Source organism: Coenobita brevimanus, chromosome 45 (genome assembly GCF_032717465.1).
Source record: "Coenobita brevimanus isolate Jiangsu-jjx chromosome 45, ASM3271746v2, whole genome shotgun sequence".
Lineage (NCBI taxonomy): Eukaryota > Metazoa > Arthropoda > Malacostraca > Decapoda > Coenobitidae > Coenobita > Coenobita brevimanus.
The window spans coordinates 14,137,831-14,157,473 of record NC_136998.1 but is presented as its reverse complement, the minus strand read 5'-3'; positions in this window follow the sequence as shown (position 1 = coordinate 14,157,473).

Sequence of the window (19,643 nt, the reverse complement as noted above, 5' to 3'; positions counted from 1 at the left end):
ACCAGGACAAATTCCAATCTTTATATTATATATGACTTAACTAACTTAGTGCTGAAATTCAACATATAGTCATTCAGTATTCCACCTGCAAGTCCAGCAACAATGTTGTTTTTTTTTTCTCGAATCAGGATACAGTTTTCGACGCTCCTGTATGACCTGGAGTAAAAATTGCTTTTGGTGTTCATTTTTTGTCATCAGAATAGCATTGAAGTCCTGGATTAATTGTACTCCTTTTTCTGCTGTATCATTCACAACATTCTGGACCGAACTATTCTTGAACTCCTTGTTTTCTTTCCAGGTTCCGGGTGGCATCTCTAGGGATGACTGTGGCAGACTAAGAATGGTGAAGACTGCTTTTGTATTCGTTGTCACGATATTGCCGAGATGCTTCTCATCATATGTACCACTGACATCAAGTCGGTTGAGTGGATCCTCAGATTCTTGATTTTCTTGTATGCTTCTCACCATCTCCCTCTTCTGCTTTCAATCAACATTATGATCAAAGAAGGCAAGGCTCACCATAGTTTCACTTAAGTACCAGGGGTGTCAGCTGAATTCAGTCAGTGCTGCCTACATGATGACTGGATTGCTGTATTCTGCCAGCTGCTTCTGGAAGTTCAGATCATTTGCTGAGGCTTCAGCAGCCATAGGGGCTTCAATTCATGCTTGGATGTAGAAGCCTCATACAAATAAGAGGAACAGGAACATTCCAGACTCTTCAGATGGTTTCAATTTGAACTGCGCCTTGAACATCCACATCTTGTAGCAATAAAGAACTCGTGTCATCCATCGTGCCCTGTATAAGGCGTCAGGAGCCTGGATGTGAATTTCTATGGTGGAGTTCCACCAGGGAATATAATGGCAAATTTCAGGAACTCCCTGTAGTTGTCTCTTTGTTAGCAGGTTTCCAATTTCTGAGCTGATAACTGCAGTGTACGGTCCTTGAACAATGCAACCTCTGGCATCCCAGCAGCTGTATTAATGAACTATGATCAGTCGAAGACCATTTCTCCTTAAAGCATTTGAAGATGGCAGTGTCTGTTCCAAATGAGGAGACTCTGCCCAAGAGCCCTTTAAATCAGGATGCATGTACCATTGAGGGGTCCTGTAATACTTGATGTGTCAAAACACAAGCCCTTGAATTTTTGGTGAATATTCCAGTCATCCAGACGGGCTATCCCAGCATCAGGCAGGGTGTGACCTGTCCCAGAAGCAAGTTTTGGTACAGCCAACAGGTGATCAACATCAGTTCTTGTGACAATCACAGGCATTACGTCAACTTTCTCTCGTCTTGTAACACCTGAAAACAATTTTCCATCCCAGTGTACAGTCAGCGGTTCTTGTGGATCAAAAGTAATCTTAACATTATCTGCTGTTTTTTCTCGATTTGCTGATCTTGCACATTCAAGCGGGCTACAGCTTAGTATCACGTCTTTGACAGTAGGACAAAGTGAATGAGCTGTAGCAGCTAGCAAATGTACAGCCTGGCAATCAGTAGCTTTTGACCTTTCTAATGCTGCTGTTATATCTTCCGAGAGCAAAGACTTTCTCTTGATGCTGTGCCCAGATCTTTTCCTTTTTCTTGATTGATCGAAATTCACTTCTGACTCTGTACTCTGTTCAACTGAATCGTCACTTGAGCTACTATCAGAACAAAAAATCACTGCATTACTGCAACTTGCGAACAGTGTTTCCTGCTCCTGTTTTGCTTTCTTCCTAAACCTTTCTAATGATTCTTTCCTCATGGCCATCTGTTCTTGTTTCTCTGTCCATGTTGCGACCTTATCTTTTGTAATTTAGAAACTCTCGGTTCTCAGTCAGGTTTGTTAGCTTCTCAGTATCTTGAATGATGTCAAGTATTAAGCTTTGAACTGAACTGTACTTCATTGAACATCTGTTTCTCAGTACGACAGTTTATGACCATTTTCAGGCATTGCCATTCTGCATGAACTTCAGAAGGCGCTTCTCTATATCATAGCTGAGAGCAATTGGTATTCCAGCCTTCTGCCAAAATACAATCATTCTGATACAGCTTTGCATGCACTTTCTTTGAGAGTTTTTTATGTGGTTTATGGTAACAGAAAAACACCGGCAGTTTTCCTGAAGTGTGGGAAGCTTACTTTTTTGTATGGCCGTGTCATTTACAGGACCAACTATTCATATGTAAGATATTGATTTTGTGTTTAGGTTGTCATAGGTTTGATTGTTTCTGCAGGCCATGCCTGTAGAATACAAAATTTGCGAAAATGCCAACAAATAGTTAAGTACTCGTCGCATGGCGGCATTTGCCAACTTTAACAGCTGGAAGGACACAAGTCAAGAGTGAGAGCAGTGGAAATGAGTTATTTAAGAGGAGCCTGTGGAGTCACGTGGAGAGACAGGCTGACGAATGAGGATATAAAGGAGCGTTGTGGTGTGGATGTGGATGTGATAGGAAGCGTTATGAGGAACACACTGAGGTGGTTTGGCCATGTGGAGAGGATGGAGGGTGAAAGACTGACGAAGAGAGTGTATGTGAGTGAGGTGGAGGGGGGAAGAGGGAGGGGGAGGCCGAGGATGAGATGGAAGGATGGGGTGGAGAGGTATATGAGAGAGGGGGGTGTGAGTTGGGAGCAGGGCAGTGAAATGGCGGGGGACAGGGCGACTTGGAGGCGATTTGTTTGTGGCCACCCCAAACGGGATTGAGGCGTCTGGCAATAGATGGATAGATAGAACAGCTGGAAATAATTTTTAATTATTTTGTACTGTACAGTTTTTACCACAGTTGCAATATTTGAAGATTATATACTGTATTGTGCTTTATAAACGTTCCTACTTAGTTATTTTTAATATAATAAAAAAATATAGTAACTAAATGGCTTCATAGATTAAATGTATCTATTTAGACCAATTTAAAGTACTGAAGACTAAATAAGTATGATTGCTTTGATAAGAAAAGTCAAGCGACTGAAAAAGCAAAATGACAACACTGACAATAAAACATACACAAAAACATTTGCTCAGCTTGACTGAAAAGTCTCAAAATTTCAAGGAGCTTGTGCAACTTCTAAATCACTCCACCTTTGCATTACATTTTATCCCTGTTGCATTCACCTGTGCGGTATTCCTTTGCAGGGTTCTAATAAATGAAATTTTAAACTTTATTTTTTGTATGTTCTGATGGGCATACATACATACACCCACACACCAAAGTTTCTGTACCCACCTCGGTGGAAGAAAGTGGAAGTCAGGGTTAAAGATAGGGCAGGCGAACGGACAACGGTGAGTAGTAGATTGGTACTGGGCTACGAGACGACTGGTGAGAAACTTAATGAAAATGGATTCGAAACATTTCCATGCTGTTCACCAGCAAAACATTATGCTTTCGTAACATACATACCATGTATTATAGCACACACTACTATATTATCATGGAGTCCCGTGAAACTGGTCCAGACACGATCCATCTGTTTCGGATCCTCATCATACAAATAAAGCACCGAGTCAGTTGTATATAAGCTGCGATTGGTCAGTGATATTTTAGGGACTTTTATGCATGGTTGCAGGGACTTTGATGCATGGTCGCGGGGACTTTGATGCATGGTCGCGGGGACTTTGATGCATGGTCGTGAGGAGTGCAGACGTGTTTTTCCATCTGCTCTCTTCTCTAGCTTTCAGGGCTGCCTTACCGACAATTAGTTTGTTTTTTTTTCATCCTTCTGCTGATGTATAGGTTAGGTAGTTTCTAACTTTCCTCCCCTCCCTATTAGTTTGGAACAGTAGGTGTCTGTTCCTGTTTACTGAGCTTGCCTTTGCTTATGCCCACGGAGGGTCCCCCCCCCCACTGATTGCTCTGGGGCGTGAATAAACACGGTCGGGCCTCCTGGTGTGGTTTGAGAGGGTGATCTCAGTGTTAGGTGTCTGGTTCCGAGTTGTTTGTCCTTTGCTCACTTTTCTCCCTCTTCCCACTTCCCCCTGGCGGGGGAAGTGGCCCCTATGGCAGACACCCCTACTGCCTCCCCCCCCCTTCAGGGGAGGAGGAGGCCTGACGAAACCCCGACAGATAGACGGACTGACTGCCTACAGTCTGAACGGCCCCACAAATCTCTTAGACATACCCATAAATAATGCCCAGTATGTAACCTTCCATGCTCAAGGTTCTACTCCCTTAACCAGTCTCAATCCTTTCCTCATCAAGAAAGTGATTGATTACTGTGCTAGGGAGGCGGAACAAGTTTAAAAACTTGGTAATGGAGACCTTCTAATCAAAACTGTCAATTCATCCCAGGTTAAAGACTTGATGAAACTGAGTAAATTCCATGAACATGATGTCGAGCCGAGGATCCCGCACGCCATGAATTTCTGCAAAGGTGTTATCACCTGCAGGGATCTCATGGTTATGGAAGAGGACGAGATCATACAGGAACTTGCTCAGCAGGACGTAATCGGTGCCCAGTTTATCACTAGATATTCCGAAGGTGTGAAGACAAAGACGTCCACCATTGTCTTGACTTTTGGAAAAGTGTCACTCCCAGACCATGTCAAAGTTGGATACGAAATTGTTAACGTCAGGCCTTATATCCCTAATCCACTTCATTGCTTAAGGTGCCAATTTATGGGCGCGGTGATAAGACTTGTCGGGCTTCCCAGTCAGAATGTGGCAAATGCGGAACACAGGGACATGATTGTGAACGCTGCACATCAGAGATGGTACGTTGTCTTCACTGCAAGGGCGCACACTCCACATCCTCTAGGGATTGTCTCAAGTGGAAGGAGGAGAAGGAGGTCTGCGTAGTGAAAGCAATTGAGGGCATTTCCTACTACGAAGCTAGGAAAATGGTGAGCGAGTTGCATGCAACTCCCACGCCGAATAGGTCCTATGTTTCGGCGGTAATGTCCCGTCCCGTCATGTGCACTGTGGAAACGCAGACTGACCCTGAACCTGTTCTTCTTGCCTCACACTCTACCTCTCCATCTGAGCCTCCTGTCCAATCCACCTCTCAAACTGACACCCCTGTTGCACCTTCCTACTCTCAGGCTGCTGCTGCCTCTCAGTCAGTCAAGCCTAAACCGAAGCCTGACAACTCTAGTAAGAATAATATGACCACCTTCACCAAGTCACGACCTCATGTTCTTCCTGCTCCTGGCACAGCGAGGGAGAGAAAAGGGAGCTCTTCCTCGGTGGAATCTGGGACCCTAGTTATTGACGAAAACATGGAGGTTTCTGTTATCAAACACCAGTATAGGTCCACCGGTAGTTGCTCGCCTGCTGGCGGGCGAGAAAAAAAGCCTAAGCATACTGGCCCCCAACGTAAATTTTAAACTGCCACATTCACTATATTACAGTGGAATTGTAGAGGTATTGGGAATAACTTACATGATATAGCAATCTTGCTTTCCATACACAGGCCAGACGTTGTTTGTTTACAGATGCGCCTGGAGGATCATCCTGATCCTCCACAGTTCAAACACTACCACCTGTATAGAAGATATGAAGGTCACGGAGTAGCCATATATACTCACAAATCACACCCACAAACGGAAGTGATTCTAAATTCTACTCTGGAAGCGGTCGCATGCAGAGTAAAATTTAATAACCCGTATCTGTCTATTTGCTCTCTGTACTGTCCTCCACATGGCCTCATTGATAGTGATGCTTTATATTCACTATTTGAACATCTGCCTGGGAATAAGCTAGTGTTGGGCGATTTTAACGCCCATCACTATCAATGGGGTAGCTTGAGGATTGATGGTCGTGGGGAGAAAGTAGCCGACCTAATACTACAGTCCAACTCCTGTCTTCTGAACAATGGTAGAGCAACTCGTATAGATGATCGTACTGGTAACTTTTCGGCCATTGACTTATCTTTGGCCTCCCCTGATATACATCAAGATTTCTCATGGGACCCTTACAGCGACGCCTTTCTTATACACATCTGTCTTTCTTATACACGCAACATCGTTTCAGACCCTCCACCTCCAAAATTTAACTATAAGAAAGCAGACTGGGGATCCTTCTCAAGGATCGCCAATTTAGATATATCTGGGGAGACCATAGATGTTAAGGTCGAAAATTTAACCCAATCCATATCACATGCAGCTGAGGCTGCTATTCCCAAGACTTCTACAGTTCATGCGAAGCACAGAGCACATTGGTGAACGCCGGATTGCCGACTTCTTGTCTATGTAAGGTCATGGAACGAATGGTAAATAATAGGCTTCTTTTTGTTTTAGAGTCGAAGAATTTGTTAAATGATCAACAATGTGGCATCCGTAAATACAGAAGTTCACTAGATCATTTAATGAATTTAGAGCACTGTATTTCAGAGGCATTTGCCAATAAAGAATTCATCATAGGGGTGTTCTTGGACATCCATAAAGCCTATAACATGACATGGCGACACGGTATACTAATGAAGCTCTATGCCTATGGTTTATGAGGAAATTTGCCTATTTTTATTTCAAATTTCTTAAGGGACAGGACTTTCTCTATCAAATTGCCCTGTAACGTAACATCGGATATGTTTATCCAGGAAAACGGCGTGCCGCAGGGAAGTGTGCTTAGTCCTACTTTATTTAGTATTATGATCAATGATATTCTGTCATCAGCTCCCATCCCCAGGAATCTTAAATACTCGCTCTATGCTGACGATTGTGCAATATGGCACTCTTCCCGTAATGCACAATTTTCGGCTGGGCGGATTCAAGCAGCCCTTGACTCCATCCACCAATGTGTCTTGAAGTGGGGATTTAAGTTTTCCGTCCGTAAGTGTGCCGCTGTAGTTTTTATGACTCGCAACGTACCTAATTTGTGCTTAACTTTGGATAATCAGGCAGTACCTTTTCAAAATTCTGTAAAGTTTTGGGGAATTCATTTTCATCATCGTTTGAACTTTAAAATTCATGTTAATACTTTGCTTGTTCGTTGCGATAAACAAATAAATGTCCTCAAGTACCTAGTGGGTACTACATGGGATGCCGACAGAAAATTTTTATTAATGGTGTATAAGTCCCTCATATGATCAAAGCTAGACTATGGTGCACAAGTGTATGGTTTGGCATCTGATGCCACACTGAAAGGATTGGATGTGTTGCAAAATAAATGTTTGCGAATGTGTCTTGGAGCTGTCCGGTGTACCCGTGTAGCTCATATGGAAGTGGAGGCAAATGTGCTTCCCATCCGTATTCGCCGCGAACATCTGGCCTTGTCCTACGGCATAAGGACATTTAGGAAAAGTAATATCAGCAATGTGGCCTGTACCCTCTTGAGTTAATACCACCACCTGTGGGGGGTGCGTTGGCCACTTGCTGTTCGCCTCCACTTACTGACTCAGGAGCTTGGTGTGGACCCCAGTGACTGTGACAAGTTGGTGCTTAAAAATATAGTGCCTTGGGAGTCACCTGGCTTTACTGTTGATGTTACATGGGTCCCAGCACCAAAGGCCAAGGTGCCGGAGGCGGAGGTCCACCACTTGTTTCGTAAAGTCATCGTGCGTCACATGGGGTCCCACCACTTGTACACTGACGGCTCCAAGTCAAGTGAATGTGTGCGTGCAAGTGTGTGGTCGACTGATTGTGCCCTCAGGTATTGGTTGCCGACTTATACATCTGTGTTTACCTCCGAACTTTTTGCTATTGACAAAGCCATTGACTTTGCTCTCAATTCTAGGCATGACTCATTTGTCATATTTTCAGATTCAAAATCAGCCCTTCAGGCAATTGCATCTTGCACTACGGACTCGCACAAGATCCAGGGCCACATTGTTAATAAGCTGCATTCATGCAACAAGTCATTCACGCTGATCTGGGTGCCTGGTCATTGTCGTATCTACGGCAATGAGCAGGCTGACTTACTTGCAAAGTCGGCTGTAGAGCTCGAGGAGACTTGGGACATTCCTCGTGATCTACGGGCAAGTCTCTCTCTCGGGAAGAAATCATTAAATCTTCTGTGGCAAGGTCAGTGGACCAGACTTAATATTCCAACATGTAAGCCATACTTGGGCGACTGGGACACTGCCAACCGTCCCAGTCGCCTGGAAGAAAAAGTGTTGGCACGATTACGGCTCAATGCAACAATTGTAACGCATATGAAATCATGTATGGAAAGACGATTCCCACCGCACTGTGACATTTGTAATGCGGTTTTATCTATCAGTCATATCATCCTGTGCTGTCGGCGATTTATTCGTGTACGTGCTTCACTTATAAATTACTGCGGCGCAGTAGACGTCCCCTTCACCCTTTCCACCATCCTGGGTGATGGGGACATTGTTATGACCGATAAATTGATGGCTTTCTTGAAAGAGACCGGACTGATCAGAGTGATGTGACTTATTTACTGTGTGGTTATGGTTTTTATCAACTGTAAATATGTATATATTGTACTATTAATTAGGGTTGACAGTTGACGTATTTGAAATAGTTCCTCCTCCCACTGACCTATTTCTAATATTGATGTCCCCTACATTAAACCCCGTTCCCCGGCTAACAGTCACCAGCTGATGATTGCAACTGTGCAATATAGAAAGGTATTGGGCACTTGCAGTCGATGGTGGTCTGTTGGGCGAGGTTCTTCACTTTTTGTACATATTATGTAAATACATTATACCATGTTCCTGAAGTTACTAATTAGGGCCGACAGCTGACGTATATGGAAATGTTCCTGACTTGTCTGGTTCTCTTTCATATATTGATGTCCCCTACATTAGGTTGTGCCTCGACTGACAGTCACCAGGTGATGAGTGCAGGTGTGTAATGTAGAGAGGCATTACATATTTGCAGTCGATGGTGTTCTCTTTGTCGAGGCATTTTCACCGTTAATGTAGGTGTAGTTATTTGTCTCTTAGGATTTAGTATAGGTTAGCGATTTGTTTGTTAGGTGATTAGTTTTAGAGTCTTTAGAGTAGGTATTTTTGTTTATAAGTAGTATAAGGTTAAAAAAAAAAAATAATGAAAAAAATAAAAAATAATAAAATAAAAATTTATATACAGTATATATGTACGTGTGCATGAAAGTGTGTATGTTCAAATGCATGGATATGTGTATGTATGTATGTATGTATATATATATGTTTGTATATATATGTATATATGTCAATGAATATACATATATATATATATTTTTGCCTTAATGACCAGGGGCTCCGGCCCCAACGGTCGACAGGCAAAAAAAAAAAAAAAAAAAAAAAAGTGATACTTTTGTGAATATGTTGTTCCAGGATTGTCTGTAGCTATAATATTGAATGATTGTGGATTTAATGCTGATTCCCACAGTAGCTGTGGGGATTGTTATAAATGTTATAATTATTTTATGTGGATGAATAAATCACATTGTGTGGACAGCGGAGAACATTCACTTATAATTAACTACTGGGGCTAGGCAATTTGGTCCTGACATTCAAGCTGAGAGTGACCAACCTCACTCATCCTTGAGTGGCATTACGTAAGCAATAAACCCCAACCAGCCGTTTGAGTGTCCTCTGCAGGACTGGCCTATCCCGGCCGAAGTCAGGACGATACAGCCAATGTATCTCTACCAAGTGGCTTAGGCTATTTGGTACAGGTTGTATGTAGGGTGAGAAGTGCTTGCAAGTGTAACTGTAGTGTTGGAGTGGCTTTGTATGTGTGAGTAGTCTGTGAAACAAGTGTAATCGGCCCACACAAGCCGATTGGGTGCAAGCATACTTTACAGTATGTGACACTGGATCAACCACAGCACCCCTTGTGTCCAGCAATGCAGTTCGTGGCCGGGTGAACACTCCCAAAGTATATATATATATATATATATATATATATATATATATATATATATATATATATATATATATATATACAGTATATATATCATCATCATCATCAGCCATAACTAGTCCACTGCTGAACAAAGGCATCCCCCAACCTTTTCCACGAATTCCTTGACTGAGCCAATCTTTGCCACGTTTTCCCTGCAAATTTCTCTATCTCATCTCTCCATCTTCTGTCTGGCCTGTTTCTGCTACGGTTACATTCTCTTGGTGTCCAGTCCGTCAGCCTCTTACTCCATCGGTTATCCCTTGTTCTTGCTATATGGCTTGCCCACCTCCATTTCGGTTCTTTTATAATTTCTATAATATCTTTGACTTTAGTCTGCTCTCTCACCCAAGTTGATCTTTTCCTGTCTCTTAAAGATATTCCCAACATTGACCTTTCCATTGCTCTCTGAGAACGGATTAGTTTATTTTCCATTGATTTTGTCAGTTTCTAGGTCTCACATTCGTTATATACTTTTCGTTTCATACAAACTGGCAAGCTACTTTTCATAATGTCTCTATGTTTACCGAAAGCTTTCCATCCAATTGTAATGCGTCTTTTTATTTCGCTATCATGATCTTTCGTTAATTTTATTATTTGTCCCAAGTAGTTGTACTCCTTAACTTCTTCAAGAATTTCATCACTTATTCTGATAACACTCTCTGGTATTTGTGGATTAATCATTACTTTAGTTTTACTTCGGCTCATCTTCAGTCCTACTTTCAGACTTTCTCTGTTCAGGTCATTTAACATTTCTTGCAATGCCTCTGCTGTTTCTGAGATTAGGACAATGTCGTCTGCAAATCTTAAATGGGTTAGCTTTTCTCCATCAATGTTCACTCCTTTGTTTTCCCAGTCTAGCTTTCTGAAAATACATTCTAGGCATGCTGTAAATAATTTTGGTGAAATTGTATCTCCCTGACGCACGCCCTTCTCAACCTTAATTTTTTCGGAGTCCTTATGTAATTTACCTGTATCAGTTCCCTATTTATATATGTTTTCGAGCAGGTTTACAATGTTCTCATTCACTCCTTGTTCTCTCAATGAATTTATAATTGCTATGTGCTCCACTGAGTCGAAAGCCTTTTCGTAATCAACAAAACCTTAGCAAAGTGGTTTATTATATTCTATAGTTTTCTCAGTTAGATTGTTCATTGTATATAGATGATCAATAGTCGAATACCCGTTCCGGAATCCTGCCTGTTCACGAGGTTGGATTTCCTCCAAAATTGTTGTTATTCTGTTCGTAAGGACTTTAGTGACGAGTTTGTAAATGACTGATAATAAGCTAATGGGTCGATAGTTAATAAGATCTTTTGAGTCACCCTTTTTGTAGAGTAAAATAACCATTGCATTACACCATGTTTTGGGAATTTTCTTCTGTTTTATACAGTGGGTAAATAAGTGAGCAAGCCTATTTTGTACTTCTACTCTGGCATCCAACAGTAAATCTGTTACTATTCCATCTTCTCCTGGAGCCTTCTCTCTTTTCATATTTTAAAGACAAATATTTACTTCGTCTGGTATTACCTCAGGTATTTCACTTGTGTCAACTGAAAAGTTTATTTTGATGGGTACAGTTCTTTGTAAAATTCTTCAACTCTCTTCACCATCTTATCTCTGCGTTTAATGATTTCACCGTTTTTTTCTTTCAGTGATGTCATTTGTTGCTTTCCTAGTGCCATTTTACTTCGGACCTGTTTCTGACTTTTTACATTTTTGATGGTTTCTTTGATCTGATCCATGTTTCTCTTTCTTTTTTCTTCCCTTTGTCTTTTGTTGATAACCTTATTTAATTCTGCTCGTTCTATTTCGTCTTTCTTTGTTTTATTTTCATTTCCTTTCGTTTTTTCATAAGCTCGAGTGTCTTTTCTGAATACTTCTTGGCTTTGGTTGTATTAGGTTTTCTTAATACCTCTGCTGATTCTCTTAGCACTTTTGTTAGTCTGTCATTCAGCTCATCAATGTCACATTCAGCATTACTTAGAGCCTGAAATCTGTTCCTTATTTCCAACTGAAAGGCTGCTTTGTTTTCATTTACTGTTATTGGGCATATCTTTTTATCTTTAATCATCATCTTTCTTTCATTTCTGAAATTGAATCTGGCTGTGGAACCCACCATTCTATGATCACTACCTATATCTACTTTGTTGATAACTGTGACATTTGTGATCGTGTTATTCTTATCTGCTATAATGAAGTCGATTTCATTTTTTGTTTCTCCATTTGGGCTTCTCCAGGTCAACTTTCTTCCTGTTCTTTTGTGGAAGAATGTGTTCATTATTCTCATGTTAAACACTTCAGCAAAATTTACCAGCATTTCTCCTCTTTCATTCCTTTCTCCCACTCCAAATTTTCCCATACATGCTTCTCCATTTTTCGAATTCCCAACTTTTGCATTGAAGTTTCCCATAAATATGGTATATGTTGTCTTATCTTCTTCCATAATCTGGGAGATGTCATCATAGAATGTTTCTGTTTCTTCATCTGGGCTTTGAGAAGTTGGTACATATACTTGTATGACTTTCATGGTATATTTTTTGCATAGTCTAATGACAACAAATGCTGCTCTGTCAGATACACTGCTGAATTTAACAATGTTGTCTGCAAGATTTCTGTTAATTAGAAATCCTACACCACTAACTATTTCATTTTCCTTTCCTCTGTAGTAAAATAGGTGTTTGCTGTCTTCAAGCTGAATTACTTTTTTTTTTTTCTGCGGATCTCACTTAAACCTACAATATCCCAACTAATGTTTTCCAGTTCAGTCATCAGGTTATCAAGTTTGTAATCTTCTGCAAGGCTTCTTACATTATATCCATAGATTTTCATCGATTTCAGTTTCTTTAACATCCAAGAGTCTAATTTTCCAACACAGTGCCGACTAACTTTCGGTGGCACACTGCCCGTAAGCATAGGAGGCAGTGCGGTTGGACCTTTAGTAGACGATAATCCAACATGAACACAACAGGAACACTGGTCAAATCATTTGCAATAGAACTCATGTTTGGTTGGGAGGATTGTGGCAAATAATCTCACCTCCCTGCCACATAGTTTCTGGTTAGATGTAATATTTTTTGCCACCTTATTCGTTATATTCGGTGGAGCCCTATATATCTATAGGGGGTCCCATGGTCCGCACCGTCTAAGACGGTACCTCGTATATCTACAAGGCCTTCCCCAATCCGCCACCGGGAACGCGCCAGGTTGCAGTGGGATCCTGCCCCTGGGTATATATATATATATATATATATATATATATATATATATATATATATACGGTATATGCCCTTAGAGGCATTCGAGGTTAAAAGCTATGGCACATTTTCCTTTATTGATTTTTTAATACAGGATTTCTATTTGCTGTACAGTTTTTCAGTGGTATTCATGGAGTTTCTTCAGGAGTTCCCAAAAGGGGAGCAACGTTTCGGAACTACCTTGTTCCATCTTCATGTTGGGTCTGATAGTTCTCTTCTTGTTTGCTGAGCCTTTATATCCATCGCCACCAATGAGAGGCATTAGGCCAAATAATAATGATGAAAAAGACTGGAAAAAACAGATAAAATGAAAGGCAGGAGACAAGTCAGCTGATCGAGAGAACCAGGTGGTCAGGAAGCAAGAAATAAAAGGCTTGCAGATTGGCAAGAAGTACCGTCTCCCCCCTGACAATCAGGCTAGATGGAACCACCTCACCCAGGCTGTCCGCACAGAGAAGATCACAAAGGGTCTTTTCAGATGATTCATCAAACTAGTATAACTGGGCGTGGGTGCCAAGAGTCAGTAGGTGTTGGTAACCATGCACATCAAGCCGAAATGTAGAGGCCTTGAGAGGAGGGCCAGATGGGCCACCTTCTGCAGCTGGAGGTGGGGAGGACTCAATGACATCCTCCTCGTCTGAGGAGTTGGTCGACACATCCTTAACCATACAGACAGAGTTGGAAGAAGAGTCCTGCCCCTCTTCAGTTGCTGGCAACTGGTGGTGGTCGCCAGGAGGATTGATATCCGTGTCCGTGGTCTGGACTGGAACCGGGTCGGTAGGAGAAGATATGCAACTGCGCTGATTCAATAAGGTGTTGGGCTGCAGCCATTCTATGTTGTCTGCCGGGGAGTGATAGGCTGCAGCAATTGGGTCTTGTGGTTTCGACGACGGCAGGAGGCAGGATGTATTTCACAGGCAAAGTGCTTGGGAATGACGAGGTAAGGCAACCCATTCTCCCTGAAGCTCTTGGGGAGAAGAACACGCAACGCCCTTTTGTCACCCCCACAGAAAGCCTTTGCCATCGCGATGCATATCTGAATGATGGGCTAACCTCCTCAGGACTACAAGACAACCTGGCTTGGTGACGCCGGGCAGGGCAGCGCCATCGTTCATGGGCAGAACCCTGCACGACCAAGCCCCCCAGCCTGGTAACAGCCCATGCCTCAAGACACTTAAGAGTCTCAAAGATGGAAAACCCCACCGTTTTGCCATCACCAAGAAATTGTTGGAGGTGCCGTGGATTTGGTGCAGCTATAGCCTGACTATGCATGAAATGTCAATGCCAGTGTCCTGGCGCTTGATGAATCCGTACCCTGCCCTTCAGTTGAACCAAACCATGGTTTCTGGGATCGGCATCATAGACATCTGCTTATAGCCCCCTCTCAACAGGTCGTAGGAATAGCAGAGAGTGGAAAGCGTTGGAAAACGGGTGATTCTACAACTGCTAGGCTCGAACTCCTGATGGTTCTGTCATGGGTGGCTGCTTATATACAATTCAGGTAAATCAAGTGGAGACAGGTGAGTAGAGCTGAATATGTAATCTGATCGCTCATTGGCTGCTTTTTGGCAAAATTATGTGGTGTTTTGATGATGGTAGGATTTGGAAATAATCGACTTGTGTGTTTATTGTATGTTGTTTTGTGATAATGTTGACTGCATCTAGAAACCAGAGAGAGCGAGGGTCTTGTCCTCTGTCAATTATTTTGGTGTTCTCATCCAGGTCTTGTCGTGTCAGGTGGGAGTTGAATAGGGTGCCATAGTCATCGAGAACCACTTTGTCATCCTACGCACCTTCCATCTGCCATGACAAGACCTGGATGAGAACACCAAAATAATCGACTGAGAACAAGATCCTCTCTCTCTCTTGTTTCTAGAGGCAGTCTACATTATCGCAAAACAACCTACAATAAACACACATGTCGATGATTTCCAAAGTCTACCATCATCAAAACGCCACATAGAAATACCCAGCATATCAGCCAATGAGCGACCACCTTAGCTGATCAGCTCTGCCGATCTCTCTCCACCTGATTCATGTAAATTGTATATAAACAGCCACCCATGACAGAATCACCACGAGCTTAACCAGGCCCTCAAATCAAGTTCCGACACCGCCCCAGGCTCTGATGGAATAACCAATTCCATGTTCACCAACACTAGGCCCACAGCCAGGTCGGCCTTTCTAGACCTGAATCACTCGTGGTCCATGGGCAAGCTCCCCACGCAATGGAAACAAGCCACCATGCACCATATCCCAAAACCACATGACCCCCAAACCTTCAGACTCATCTCCCTCCTAAGTTGCCTTAGCAAAACTGCTGAGATGATAGTCCTCAGGCGGCTCAGCTGGCGTTGCTCTCCCCCAGCCACAGCTTTGCATTCACCAAGGCAGGGGTACAACTGAGTGCCAGAGCTCCTTCCTCTCGGAGTTATGCGGTGGCAAAGGAATCGCCATCTTCATTGATCTAGAAAAGGCTTTCGAGCTGGCATGTGCTGAGGCCATCCTGGCAAGGAGGTTTGTCGGGGGCCGCCTCCTCAGCTGGCTCAAACGCTTCTTCAATGACCAAGAAGCAACGGTCTTCTTCCAGGACTACATGTCATCAGCACACTATCACACAAACGGCACTCCTCAGGGCAGCATACTCAGCCCCATCCTGTTCAATGCTCTGGTCAAATGCCTCCTGCAGATCAACCTTGGTCCTGGAACACGACTGCTATGCTATGCAAACATCACATTGGTCATACACGGTGGCCCTTACTACACCAAGGCTCAAAGAGCCCTATCAAAGCTCCATCAGGGATGCGTCATGCCAGAGTTGAAAATTAATGCCAGCAAAACAAAAGCCCTACCTATCGGAATCTATCTCCTGAAAGACCTGCTACACTTCAGTAACACACCAATAGAACATGACATCCCCCACCGGTACCTAGGGGTGATATTCGGCCTCAAACTCTCCTTCCAAACAGAAGTCCAGCACCTCAGGGAGAGAACTAGACTGGGCCTCAGCACTCTCCAAGCCCTAGCAGGAAGGGGAGGAGGGGGAGCCTCCTACAAATTTCTCCGCCTCTTCTACATTCATGCCATCAGATCCCTGCTAACCATTGACTCACCATTAATCGACAAATTGGAAGTAATCCAAGACGAGGCCTTGTGTACCATGATTGGCTCCCCACTGTGGACCCAGCTATGCAACTTCTGTATGGAGTGCAACATAGAGTCTCTACACCTCTGTGTACAAGCTAAAGTCGCATACCTCGGTGCCAAACTTGCACACAATGCATCCCCTCCTCCCCCTTCTGCCACAGCACACAGCCGTGTCCAGCCTTCACCCTAAGGTATTACCTGGTAGCTCGGTACACAGTGCCACAAGTGCCATTCACGCCCTTGACACAAATCTCTTGACACACCCAGTGCATCCTACCATCCCCAGCTACCAAATGGACCCCATTGCTTAACCTCCTCATTCCCCACTCACCAGCCAAAACCCAGACCCCTACCCAACAGCTACGTCAGGAGGGTCTCAGGTGTATAGCCTCCTTCACTCCCCCGAACTCCACCACCTACTACACTGATGGCTCTGTTGCTGCATCAAAAGCCACAGCGGCCTTTGTGTGCGGGGACCGAGCCCACGGTTTCTGCATCACTGACGGAGCCTCCATCCTACAGGCTGAACTAACAGCCATCTCAGCCACCCTCTCTGATGCCCTTGCCAACGCCCCTGCATCCACCGTCATCATTCACACAGACTCTGCGACTGCAATCCACACATTAAGAGGATCCACCCATGCCAACAACGTCCAATTAACCTCCAACATCCTAGCCACTGCCCAACAAGTCTGTAATACCGGGGGGATCAATCACCATTCACTAGATCCCCAGCCATGTCGGCATTGCTCGAAATGAAAAAGCCGATCAGACTGCAAACAGCGCCACAGGGCACCCTCACATCAACTTCGACATCTTAACCAGCCTAAGCCAAATTAAGCATACCGTACCATAAAACTGAAACAATCACTCTCAACCGAGAGGACCGTCAAAACTACGTTCAATTGGGCTCCCCCTCCGGTATGTGGTTTGCCATGGCCACACAATATGAGCCGCCAACAATGACCAAATCCATAGACAACAAAACACTCACACGCCTATGCTGCCTTCGCCTAGGATACATGTGCCGCAGCGACCTCATTACCACAGATGACAACCCCACCTCTGAGTGCGTGCACTGCAAAACAGTCATGCCCTATCCCCTCCTGCCTTACCTCCTTCGCTGTCCCGCCACGTCCCATATCAGAGCAAACTTCCTATACACCAACCCTGATATCCTTCGATCCCACACTTCCGCTAATCACCAAGGCATGCTCCAACACACTGCTGCCACCGCCGTAGCCACCACCCACCTTCCCACTCTCAGCGAAGTAGTGCCCAGCACGCCCCCACCCAACTAACTCTAAAAAAAAAAAAGTCAACACTCACCCTTCGTTGAAAGAATTTTTAAATTCACACTGATGACACAGAACACACCAACACCCGCTATCAGCCACACCCCACCAACCAGGGTAATACATGGCCTGATCCATTCTACAGCAGAGGAGAATCCTACAACTAAACTGAACTGACAGAACCATCAGATCCAGTCTACTGTAAAGATGGAACAAGATAAACATCGCTGCCCTTTGGGGAAGTCCTGAAGAAGCCCTGAGAAGATCACCGGAAAGTTGCACAGCAAATAGAAACCGTACATAAGAAAATAAATAATTGAGAATATGCCATACTTTTCAACCTCGTATGTCACGGAGAAAATATCCTGCCTGGTTACACAACGCACAGAGAGAGAGAGAGAGAGAGAGAGAGAGAGAGAGAGAGAGAGAGAGACAGACAGACAGACAGACAGACAGACAGAGACGGAGAGAGACGGAGACAGAGGGAGGGGGGTGGAGGTAAGTAGATGGACAAATAAACTGATACAACTTAGACATCTGTATGGGTCATCTTTAAATTCTTTGAATTTGGGCTTTTCCAACAGATGTTCCTGCATTAAAGAGGAGGTAATACGATAATCGAGGCCAAAACAAAGAACATTATATCTATTATTATTATTATTATTATTATTATCATATAATCATTTTCATTATTATTTTCATTTATTATTATCATTATTATTATTATTATTATTATTTGTTGTTGTTGTTATCGCTTTCGAAGATGAAAATTTGTTTTCTTGAAATGATATTTTAGATTAGGGGGAACATTGCCTCCCATAGCCCACTCACTGCATCAGTCTCTTATAGGCTTAATGTAATCGTACGGCAGTAATAACAGTGCAATGAAGGCTTCGTCGCACTGCCGTGTTTAAATATAATTTATTGTTCCCTATATAAAAATAATATGCTAACTTGCCTAGATATTATAACTCATGAAATCTCGTTATAAGTGGGCACACTCGTACATTTGTATAAGGGAATTGGTCGGCTCCACCCAGTACAATTACTGCGTTGACTCGGCTCAAACAGAATTTTTTATGAACGGCAAATTAAACCCGGGCAATGTTTAGTCAGCAGGCTGGTAAACAAGCTGGCGAGCCCATTATTACTGTGATGGTTGTGTGGGAAAGGAAAGATAACAGGTGAGCAAAGAGGAGCGTAGCTGGGAGGATGCACGGTATTATTACAATCGTCAGTATCGTCCACGCACCGTCATCACTCATTGCTACCCATTTTCAGCCACTGTCGGCGATAAATACATAATAACCCATACGCTTAGTGAACCTGGGCTCAAGTAGTTTACTTCCTTATGTTGAGATGTGTTGTACAAAGTTTCATGGATATGCCATTTAAATTCACTGAAAAGACTTCCATAAAAATACAAGCAGCATGTCGCCACGCTATGGTCCCAAAGACGAAATTTCGTCTGATCCTTGCCGTGAGTAGCATATTCTTTGTTATGTGCTGATCACAGGTATTGCAGCCACTCTGTTAGACTATGTGATCTTTTCACCGGGCATGGCTGAGGTTCAGCATAATCTTTTAGCATGCATAGGGCTAATCTTGGAAAGATCATATTACATCTCTTTTACAAAATGCTTCCAAGAGATAAGTGGTGTCTTTATACACGGGTTATTCGCCCCAGTGTAGAGTACAACCGTCTTGTGTGGGGAGGCTCCCCACATACAGCTCTTCTCAATAGGGTTCAGTCAAAGGCTTTTCGTTTCAAGAACTCTCCTTTTTTTTACTGGATCCCTTCAACCTGTTTCTTCGCCGCACTGTTGCATCTTTATCTCTTTACCTTTTTTTCAATTGTCACTGCTCCTCTGAACTTTCTGCATGCATCCCTCCACCTTTACGACGGGCGCGTAGCACCTGTCTAGCAACAAACTCTCATCCCTTTGTGTCCACCTCTGTAATGCAAGAGTTAACCGCTACTTCCAGTCCTTCATTTATGCAACAGGTCAACTCTGTAACTGTCTCCCTCTGTCTGTATTTCCTACGTCCTATGATTCCCAGTCTTTCAAATGCAGTGTGTCCAGGCATCTCGAAATGAACGGATATTGAATTTGGCTCTCTTTTATATTGTTTTTGTTTGTTTGTTTTCGTATAAGTAACGGTTTGCTGGCTCTTG